Source organism: Thermobia domestica, chromosome 13 (assembly GCF_964235325.1).
Source record: "Thermobia domestica chromosome 13, izTheDome1.hap1.1, whole genome shotgun sequence".
In the NCBI taxonomy this organism is placed as follows: Eukaryota; Metazoa; Arthropoda; class Insecta; order Zygentoma; family Lepismatidae; genus Thermobia; species Thermobia domestica.
In genome coordinates this window covers 149,769,680-149,781,796 of record NC_137466.1, presented here as the reverse complement: position 1 = coordinate 149,781,796, position 12,117 = coordinate 149,769,680, and the positions used below count along the sequence as shown (strand labels likewise).

The 12,117-nt window shown below is 36.0% G+C and overlaps 1 protein-coding gene across 1 annotated transcript in view; it reads left to right on the top strand.

Moving 5' to 3' along the window:
• LOC145668636 (solute carrier family 7 member 14-like) overlaps positions 1-12,117 on the top strand; it is a 765,309-nt gene that overhangs the window by 468,104 nt on the left and 285,088 nt on the right. The window lies entirely within an intron of this gene.

Genomic DNA, 12,117 nt, shown 5'->3' with positions numbered 1-12,117 from the left:
GTTCCTCAGACGCTGAATCCATAGCGAAAAACCATTAATCGCTATCAGGGGTAAAAGTGGATCTGAAATCGTAGGGAGACGGCGTGACGTCATGCCGGTACCTACCGTCCCCCTGCCTAACTTTGCCCATTGTAATTTTGCAGGAACTGGGGGAATAGCGTACATATTTTTTGGAGGTAGGAGGACGGCGTCCCCTTGCGTTACCCCGCACTTTTACCCCTGATCACTATGCTTTATTGTTTTTGTTCTATGGTGATGTAGGTTGAATTTGGAAATCATTAATTTGAACCACTTCCGAATTGAATGGGTGATTAAGGGAAAAGATAAAAACTACCCTTGGGAAGCATAATCAATTGCAAAAAAGACTGCATCTCATATCATGTTTGATCTATGGAAATTAGTATTGAAACTACAAGTAGTAATAAAGTTCAACCAATTCTGGATTTAGTTGAGTGTTGCAGGTTGCAATGGTATTTTCTCTTAAACCCCTAAATCGTTTGCAAAAAATAAAAAATGAAATGAAATCTTGAGTTTTACTGTGATGATGAGTAATGAATGAAATGGTGGAATGAAGAAAGTGGGAGGAAACGGGAGAACCCCGAGAAAACCCACGCACACGGTGTTTGTCCACCACAAAGTTCACTTGGCGGAGGCTGGGATCGAACCCGGGACCCCAAGCACCAGAGGTGAACGCTTTACCACTGAGCCAATACTATATTTGATTTACATATTGTGGTCTCATAATTGATCATCTTCTTTGAGTTATGCGTAAAATATAAACCTAGTATAGGTTCCTTGCTTGAAGTTGAAAGGGAATAAGTTTGGTTGGTTGCATAACAAGAATTGGGACAATTTTCTTATATCCTTTGTGCGACTTTTTCAACAATCCTCGTGAATTTGAATCTAAAGAAACACTTCTCTTGTTACTTGTTGTTTGATGGAAGTATCTTTACGTCTTGTCTTCAGGTTTCCCGGAAAACAAACCCCTTTAGAAAACAAGAACTACAAATGGGTAACTTTAAAAAATCCATTTGTTTGGGACATCATGTGTAGTAAGTCATATAGAAAACTTTCGAGCGAAAAGAGATGGAATTGTGAATTGAGTTTTAAAAACAACATAATTTCTTTTTGATTTACCTCAATCCAATAAACAAAGATGAAAGTGTTAGCAATAGTATTTTCCATTCTTCTCCAACTCATTAAATTGGTTTACCATGTATGAACTGCTCAATTAATCCTAAACAACTTATGTTCGATTATAGTGATTACTGAAATACGGATTCGCTAACGCCATGGAGGAATAATTACCGAAAAATCACTTGCCCCTCCAAGATTTTAATCATCTTAATCTATCCCCACTAAATTTTGTACGGCAATTGAGACCACTGATATGAGTCGTATAGGTTGGTCAGATTCGAAACCACATGCTTCACGGAGGAAAATTCACCGAAGAAACACATGCTCTCACAGAGTGTGCTCGGGCAATGTTCACCAAAGTGTGTGCGTTGATAATGACTGCTGACACAGGATAATGAGATTCAGAATCACACGCGTCATGGAGGGATCACCTCCGAAAAACCACTTTCTCATTATGAGTAGTTCAAACTTCTCACATCAATACAATGAAAATATATATATATATATATATATATATATATATATATATATATATATATATATATATAGCGAGAGAGAGAGAGATACAGACAGATAGAGAAATTTGTTTCGTCTGTTATGTTCTAGCATACGTTTTAGCTAGATTCACAGCACAGATATCCCTTCCTCACGTAATAATTTCTACAACGTTAAGAATTGTATGATACATTTTAGTATACTCCTGAATCAAATTCTTTAAGTACTGATATAATCACCTTTATACGGCTTTAGTGGTGATATGATATGCTACTTTTGCTTATATAAGCATTTCATGACAAGTGCAATAGTTATGCCCCTATTTTATTACTATACGGGATACGTAAGTCACTGATACACATCTATTTTAAATATCTTCTTCGAGGATTATTTTTGTAACAATTTTTGTTTGTCTTACGAGCATTTTTTTTTCGTTTCTGAACATTTTCCTTTGAATGCCATAACGGGACGAATGTTTTATTTTTACTCCTTGCTTGTTTTTGTTGGTTTTCTTTCACTTTTGTCCTTTTAAAATTTGTGTTATTTCATACACAACACATTTAACACAAATTTCATTCTCGTACTTCTCCTTGGTTTACACATGAAATTACTACTGGTGATTATTTGTAGTTGGTATTCACTTTAAATTTCTTCTGTTTCGTGTAGTGACAACTAGTAAAAAAAAGTTATCTAATTCTAAAAACCGAAAGTGATAACTAATCGGTAAAAAGAATGGCTGTCCTAAGAGGAGTGTCTCTTGTGAAAGTTTTCGAACCTATCATACTCATAAGTTTTGCTTTATAACTATTTCTTGGTCTGGAATCTGTATATTATGAATGAATATTACTTAGCCATGATTTCCATGTAATTAGAGACGAAGTTAGACCTGTCTGTAACAACATTTCAGTAACTCTTATCAATTTCGAATTATATAGCAATATCAAACTATTACCAGATTTATTCTTCATTTAAATTTCATAAAAATTATATTAGAACATGTGTATATAAACAAACTTCACTACAATTGTACTCATTTCCTTCAAACACAATATTACTAAATATGGCCATTGGAATCAACGACCGTCTGAAACATTGGCGTAAATACAATATTTTTCCAAGGAGTGCATCTTTTACTTCTGAGAATTGAATGAATCTTTCTATGACTGCAGTTTCGAACCACATGAGCTCCTCCCGGGAATCGAACCCGAGTCTCCCACGCCAAAGGCGGCGGGGGGAAGTGTTCTGGAGGATCCTACTAATCTCTAGCCCCCTCTAGTTGTGCCTATGGTGTAAAAAAATCTCAGGTTATTGTTCTTTATTATATTTATCTTGAATTTGTTAATTATTTAGAACACATTAAGACTATTCACGTAATTCTCATTTTATTTCCCAACATTTACCTCTGCCCTTTAAACATTTTTTTTTTTTTTTTTTGTAAATTCTCGCAATTCTTTCCTTAGGCAAATATTTTAACATTACACATCTTCCACTACCTTCTTTTTTTTATTTATTCGAGGCTCCCCTTGCCGACGAAATACTCCCTCATTATCTTCCTTTCGGTCTCTCCTCTTGATGAATATTTCCTCCATATTCCTCATTTTACTTTTCAACATCATAAAAGTTCAAACGTTTGTAGTAAAGATGCTGTAAAGTTATTTTTAAAAATCAAAACACCTCCAGACTTCCATTCAACCCAAATTATGTTAATATACGTAGTATTATAGTTTGACCCATTTTGAAGCAAAATTCGTGTCTACTATCACATTCACTTTTCTTGTGGTCTCCAATATAAACTGTACGAAAATCACAATACATGGTAACACACTATTTGGACATCTTGCTCTCTCTTTTTTTTTTTTTCTTCTTCGGAAATGGAAATGACAGAAATATTACCCTTTCCAGTAGCCTTAATTGGACGTTAAAATGACGGTAGTAAGTGTTGGCAAAGATTTTTTTCAAATACCTGAAGCCTAAAAATAGTCAACAAAAAATATTTTAGTTAAATAGTTCCAAATAATGTTTCCAAGTGCGTACTAGGCTTTAGAATAGCAAAATCAAGTCCACTAGTAATCCAATTGGAAAACGTAAGTATCGGATAAAAAAGGAGAAGCAAATAAAAATTTCCCTCAAATTTATAATAAAACACTGAATAATCGCAGAATATGAATATTATAATAAACCATGAAAAAAGCTACAATATGTTATTTTTTAAAATTTATTGAAATATGCTTATTTTATCTGTAGAGTGTGAACTATTATACATATATACAATTAACCTAAAATAAGACAGTTTGACAAATAATGTAACTAAGTTTGAAAAGCAATATGCTTCACATTAATGTAGACACGCCAGCATGAATTTTCAGGGAAATTCTAACGCTTTTAACCTCTTAACAGAAAAACCTGAAAATACTCGGGTATTTAATTGTATCGAAAATATAACATCCCGAGTATACTCGTGTTTTCTTCTGTTTACACGTAAATGTTTTAAAAGTATGATCATGCTCGTTTTTCTATGTTTCTGTAAGTCTCCACCAGATTATACTATTGAAGTTGTTATTTACGTTTCTTTCCGATATATATCCGTGTTATCTTCTCCATTCAGTATTCCTGTTTGTTTTTGTCTGCAAGGTAGAACTAATCACGAAGTCCATAGAATACAAGCAATTGTCTAATGCACTAATTGTTATTTCAGTACTGTTTTGTGTTTATTTTGATTATTCAAACGCATTTTTAAGCATATTTTCACAATTTTCATAGCTAATATTGGTCTCATTGCGATCACAAGTATAAACAGGATTTTTAAAAGGATTTTTCCGATGGACATTTGGGATTTTTCAGATGATATACTAGGAAATACATGAATAGGTCAAACAAATACGTGAGAACTATACAAGATGATTGTTTGCTTCCAAATGTTCGGCTCAAGATAAAACCCATAACATAGTACTGACTCATAAAGGCAATAAAATTTTCTGTTTTATATCTTAGTTTTATAGTAAAAACAGCTGTTCTTCTCACTTCGGAAACAGGTTTATGGAAATTATTTAAAAGGTTGGTATGAACCTTCTTTCCTTTTCCCCTAAGATCCGCAGTCAATCGAAATGGAAAGGTAAGATCCAAGCTCGACCGAAATGTAAGTCGTTTTCCTTATTGTCTAACCGATTCCGTATGACCTCCTCTTTGTTGATAAAAGTCTGTAGTTAGCCATAGAATGTCTGGTGTTCCTTCCTAAGTTTGTTCGTTTTGCCACTGCCATTCTGTGGTTTATGTTCAAAATCTAGCTTACAGAGAGTTCCCTCGTGTCTATGTGGATAAGGTACTCATCTTTGGTGTAGGAACTAAGGGTTCGATTACCGGCTACAGCTTGTGCGGTTCGGATCCCATGTTAAGTTTTAAGACCACATCTCATATAGTCTCACTGCTGAAAAGGAATGCTAAAGTCAAATCCAATCCAATCCAATGGAAAATATTTTGTGACGTAGACAATGAAAAATGGATAACATTTAAATGTAATAACAAATAAATCCATTATTGTCGTGTTTAAATTTTGAACTCCCATTACTCTTCTTATTACATTCATTTTAATGAAAGTGATGATAAAAACCTAGTTGGACTTAAATATGCTCAAAACTTTAGGTTAACCAGAACACCCATGATCTAATCACAAACAACATTACAATAATTTTATTAATATAGATAGATTATGCTTTGGATGATGGACTATTTTGCGTAAAAGTATACACGTCAGTAACCCAATACCAAGTCAGTGTGTTTTTTATTTCATGTTACTTGTTTAGAAGTAAACTGGAACACATAATAGGAAAGGATAATGAGACGAATTGATGGAGGATATTGTAGAAGCAGACATACGAGATAGATGAGTGTTTCATTACCATGTGATGTGAAGTGATATATATATAAAGATTTCACAAGATTTAGATTTGATCTTAGTAGATAAAGGAAGGGAATATTTTAGTCTTCCGCATACATTTATCTTTCGAAAGAAAAATCACAAGAGAAAAATCCTTTTATTTCAGATGAGAACATAACCCAAAATGATATCATCCTGCCTTTTGGTACAGTTTCGTGCTCCGTTAAGTGTAAAAATATCCAACGACCTTATTACACAGCCAACGGCTCGTAAAATACGCGGCAAAGTTTTATCCAGATTAACGTCTTTACCAGAGTTTTCTCCTTATGCATAGAATAATGTATTTGGTTAGATGAAACATCCAAAAGTATCTAACTTTCCAACACGATAAGAAAAACTTGATTCTTAATTAAATACTTCTTCCGAACTTCTGAACATTTCCATATTCATAACTACTAAGATTGGTTTTATATATATAAACTATACAGCGTGGACCATGATTTTTCGTACTTATTTTATTCGCACAATTGTACTGAAAGCAAAATTTAAATTTATGCCTTCCTCCTTTCAGAAAGCAAGGGCAATTGATGTAGAAGTTACACAAATATATTTAAATACTCAAGCATCGAGCTATTTTCGTGCAGGCTAATGCTGTTTATAGATATTCCTAACATTTAATTAGTATATGTATCATAATTGGATTTCAAGATTGGAGGGCAGATCAATAACAAGATCAGATATGCAGATGATACGGTTATTATAGCTAGAACCGAAGAAAGACTACAGGAGATGATTGACAAAGTGGTTGACACTGGGAAACTATATGGAATGACAACATCGAAAAATCGAAAGTCATGAGAAAATCATGTGGAAATTCGCCCTAATGGGTCAGAGTAGAACAAAGATGTCGATAATTTTAAGTATCTGGGAAGTTTGACGAAAGAGACTTACTGCGTTAAAGAGATTAGGTCAAGAATATCCATAGCCAAAGCATTCAACAAGAAAAGACCATTCTTAACTAGCAGGCTTTATATTGGACTTAGGAAGAGGTGGTCCAAGTGATATATGTATGGAACATTGAACTGTAGGTTCAGAGACTTGGACGTTACGGAAGTTAGAGAAGAAATATTTAGAAAGCTTCGAAATGTGATGTTGCAGGAAGATGGGGAGTAACAGACGAAGACGTTTTAAAACGGATAGGAGAGAAGATGACACTTCTAGCCAGCAATCCTTTATAGGAAGGCCAGTTGGATTGGACACATCTTCCAAAGAAATTGTCTTCTTCATACCGCCATGGAAGGAAAGCGAGGAATAGAAAAAACAATAAAGTGGATCGATGATTGAAATAATTGAGGAAAATATTGGGAGTTAAAAGAGGAACTGAAGATCGAGGAACATGGAAGAAACATTTCCAGGCTCAAATCTAAAATTGAAAAAAACTCATTAATTTCAGGACCTACCGATAAGAGAATACTTAATAATAATTATAATTGTCCGTATTCTTCGGATACTTCTGACCTAGGTAACCTACGATCAAAACAAAATCAATTAGTAAGATGTTGTACGGTAGAGTTCTACTTCTCCCTTTGCACCTCACCGCGAGAAACACAAATCATAATCTAATAACGCCTAAAGTAAAACAAGATTGGAATGTCTAATTCTATTTTTAACTTAATAAGTGTGACTCGTTTGAAAACTATATTTTAAGAGAGCGTCATTGATAATTTTACACTGCACGTTGTTGGGTATGGACGTGGTAATCTGCTTAGAGGATATTTAGTGTAATGTTCTATGAAATGGTGATTGTCCTCAAAAGAAAATTTGGAATTTAAACGGAAACATTGCGTAATATTCTTTGTCATCTAATGTATATAGAAGAAGAAGAACTTACTGACTGATGAATTAACGCATAGGCTAAAAAGTTTAAGGTAGAAACTTGAAATTCGAACAAAACATAAGCTTTGTTATAAGGCCCATAAAGGAACAATCTTTGGAAATTCGACGGGTTAAAGGGGAAAAAAGGTTTGGCAATTTTCACCCAGAAGAGAAGAAAAGGGCATGAGAAGGAAAAAGAGTATTACTTACATTTAAAATATGTCCATATTTCAGAATCTCCTAAGAAAACCAGACACATGAATTTCGGTATTTGGACTTCTCATTTAAAATAATTAGACGCGTACTTCACTATTTTCTGATATTTGCTCTAGAAAGGAAGATAACGGGTGGATTTATACTTAGATAACCATACCTTGCAGTTCGTTAAAGACAGGAAATTTAGTACTTAGACTTTTCATTTAAAACAGTAAAAGATGTATTTCAGCATATTTTGATATTTCACCTACAATGAGAGAAAAAAGACGGGAAGAAAAAGTAATTCAGGGTTACAATTAATAAAATTAAAGGCCATATCTCGAAATTCTTTAAGCTTAAAGGGATGAACAATGTTGTTTAAAGTTTTAATTTAGAATTATTAAAGACAAGTAGCAGCATATTAAGATGTTTCCCTTAAAAGGAAAGACGGTTGCGACTGTTATAATAAGATGGCCTTATCTCGAAATCCTTTAAGATTAGAGATATGTTAGGTTTGAGAAGTGCGAGGTCATAAGCTGAACAAATGCGTGGGTCTAGGGCCAAGTCCCCTCCAGCCGAAGGCTAGTATTTGTATAAACCGATTCAAAACTCAAGAATTGTAGGAAGAAAGATTTGATTTAATTTAATGGAACAATGGAGAGCCTATATTCTTGTTTTCAGGCACATTACAAATAACGATGTAGATTGAATGGTATTTTTGTGATATTAGAAACACCTTAGCAAAATGCAATGTAAGTGCCTAATACAACCTGTAGACTAAGTATAATTCCTATTCGTCTTGGAATTGACGTATATTGCTCATGATTGGTTTCCTGAAAAGTAGTGGACCATTTGTCATGAGCTACAGTAGTGAATTGAGTCAGAGGTTATAAAGGAGGAAATCTAAAAGACAAATTCTGACCAAAACATATATTAACTAATAAATAATAGCGTTACAGTTTCGGCAAATTAACTTTGCCTTCATCAGGCAAGTTAATTTGCCGAAACTGTAACGCTATCATTTATTAGTTAATATATGCTTTGGTCAGAATTTATCTTTTAATTTATAGAAAAAGTTCCAAAGCTAGAATGAGTGATATTCAGGAGGAAATCTATACCGAATTCACTCCGGCTCTGAATCCGACCAGACATGTTCAATAATATTTAATTCTGAAGATTGAGCAGGTCAAGAGAGTTGTTGAACTTGATCTTAAACTAACTCAAGGAACGCCAATAGGTCAGGTTGTGTATACTATTAGATTCACCCATTCGGAAACCTTATACAACCTCGGACCGTAACAACACTGAGAAATGTGGCGCATGTGAGAGCATCCATCAAGCAATCCCCAGTGTTGAGCACTTAAACAGGTCGACCAAGGGATTTTTTTTTTCTCAGTGGGGAACTTGTTGCTCTAAAATTTCTTAACCAAACTTGAATACTTTTTCTATTCGGAACAGAATTCTGTAAGCCAAAGCCGAACTAAATGCGAAATGTCCGCTAAGAAGTAATCACAAAACCACCATTGCGAATATACTCCTTCAAACGAACGCGCCATTCTCACCGCGTCACGCCATTACGACTTCTGAAAATGGCACGTATACCCCTCCGCCACCATGTCTACACCACAACTCACACAGCGCCCTCTCCAAATACGGGAGATCTTTTTGGCGGACTCTGTATATACGGGCCTGTTAGTTTTACATGCTTAAACCGGAAACAGGAGTTAGTGCGACGGCAAGTAAAAAAAATCTACGTATTCAGTACCGTAACCTCTGCTAAATAAATTCCGTAAGGAAGGCATGGATTGCTATTGGACCAGAGGCTCAAGGTCCACAACAGTTTTTTCACACTCAACAATTAAGGCAGAAATGTTTGACTAGAACTATAGTATTTAAGTACAACTATACCTTTAATCCATATAAACTTCAGACAGTATAACACTAAATATATATATGCGTGTTATATACAAGTGTAGCGAAACAATACGGGGCTACCTATCTTTTATGTGTTTAGGTACCACGTACACGTTGTAGCAAAGCTACTTGTCCGAATCCCTATGGTACGTGTAAACCACCATTAGAAGGGACACCAAACCCTTCCTTCGGTAGGGTCGTTCAAACAATACGGAACTACCTCTAATTGCTTTAGAGGTACACCGTACATTACCATACCCACTGGCTGATGTAGACTGTCTACCTCTAAAGACAATGGTCATTTGGGAGCGGCGGCTACCCTGGTAGGGTTGTGGCTCCTGCACCCAGTGAAGATGCAAGCCTGGGACGAAGGAGTGACCCACTTCCTCAGCGCTTCTGAGGTACGAATGTGCGTTAGGATACTAGGTATCCCATCACTGACCCAAGAGCACGCACTACACGCTCTTTGAGAGCAGTACCTACATCATCATCCCGGTAGGGCGCTGGATCCGCCCACACTTTGGACACGCCAGCTACCCATCTTTTTGACATGTTGGGGTACCATGTAGCCTTATCTTCCAGACCCAAGGGCACGGCCTAGTTGCCCATTTCGGAGGATACACGAGGGCTCACCTCCATCAGTAGGGGCGGCAGTCAAAGACCACCTACCTCGCTGAGAACGTGACATGGTCACACGTACTCTCCCAGATCCAATAGCACGAATTAGTCGTCCATTTCGGAGGATACCCGAGGGCTCACCTCCGACGCGCCGGTAAATTGTCCTGCTTCAGGTACAACCTTATAAAAAAGATAGACTTACGCACAGGACATTCGAGATAGTGGTTTGTTCCCAAGCCCCACTCAAACCAATCTCTCCCTCGATGAATCAGGCTTTTCCCCCTTTTTCAGCACGGGCTTGGGATTGACACGAACTTCTTCTCAAATTTGATACTCTTTAATATTTTTGTGAATAAAATATAAGTTGCAACACAATAAGTAGATTTACAATGCTGTCAATTCAATGTTATGACTTCAGACTTCAGACTTGTCTTGGCTTTGTTTTCCTTGTTAGAAGTTTCGGGCTTGGGCCCATGCCTTCCATTTCTATTGTGAGCTTGGCGTGGTTGTTGTTTGTGGCATCTGTGATGCTAGGGTCACGAAAGTGATAAAATTAATTTATGGCAATTGATTTGTTCCTTATAGTTTTGTGGCAATTTCCTTTTATAGCATTAATTGAGGAAATGTTAATTTGTGTTTCATGTCTTTTGCAAGGTTTTCTCAATGTTATGTTCTCTGCTTGTAGACTTTATGGGAAGGAAATTTCCTACTAACAACGCGAAAAAGTCACTTTTTACATAATTCTTTGTGGCACAGGACAGGGGCGGATCCAGGGGGGGGGCGATCGGGGCGATCGCCCCCCCCAGAAGAGGAAACTTTCTTATTTTATATATATAAATAAAACTCATCCCAAAGTTTGGAGCCCTTAAAACTAGCAGTATGACAACCCCCCGCCCCCCCCCCCCCCGCAGAAGTCAGTCCTGGATCCGCCCCTGGCACAGGAAAATACTTATTTTATATTCCTGTATTTCACGGGAAGTATTATTTTTTGTTAAAATTGACTAGACAAATTTCTGAGCAGAAGCCACATATGTAGTCATTTGACGAATGGCTGAAGATATTTTAACGTGGCATCTAGGAACAAACAAGTACGTAAACATGATTCAAAATATGAATCACTGTGAAAGAACCAGTGGAATGTCTACCAGAGTCATGCAAATTTGACACCACCGTGCAGAATCATCCTATAAAATTGTGAAGCAAAAAAGTATCACTATGTTGCAAAGAGTTAACTTTTCCCTAGTTTGTAAATGATAGTCTTTCTGCATTTACATAGTTTACTTGAATGTTTGTTAATTGGAAAAGAGCACTTGTGCAAGAGAATGGCTTTCGATCTTAACTGATTTGTGCTCGTCTTATATGTAGGAGTGAGACGTAATATATTTTCAAGAAAGAATTTTTAAAACCTTCAAACTTACTTTTAATGCCAAAATTGTTTTGATTTGGCTAGAGTAATTATTTTATCACCCACCTGTGCATACAAATACGAGTATGTGGTGCAGTCGTAACTGAGAAATGGTACTCAGATGACGAAGGGCTTTATTGGAACATTTTATAAGATAAAAAAAAAATTCGATACTAATGAGTTAAGTAACCTCTGTGATCCACCTTTCTCCGAAATTCTTATTTGCTAAATTTTGCTACCAAATTTCCATACATTAGGTAAATTTTCCTCAATTTACGGCTACTGCACCCACTCGCATATACAAGAAATTTCAGGGCTTAAACCCCCTTAAACATCATTTTCTGGAAAAATAAATGTTTACTCTCTCCCTCTCTCTCTCTCTTTCTTTCTCTCTCTCTCTCTCTCTCTCTCTCTATCTATCTATCTATCTATCCATCTATACAGAGTGCCTCAAAAGTCCCCTGACATAGGGTAACTGTTATCAGAGTTACTACAAAATGTAAGAAGGGAAACCGTCTCCAAATATCATGTTTTCAATCTAAAGTGAAGATTTTTTTTAAATCGGACGAGCCGTTTGGCTCTACATTCTTTATGCACCAAATGT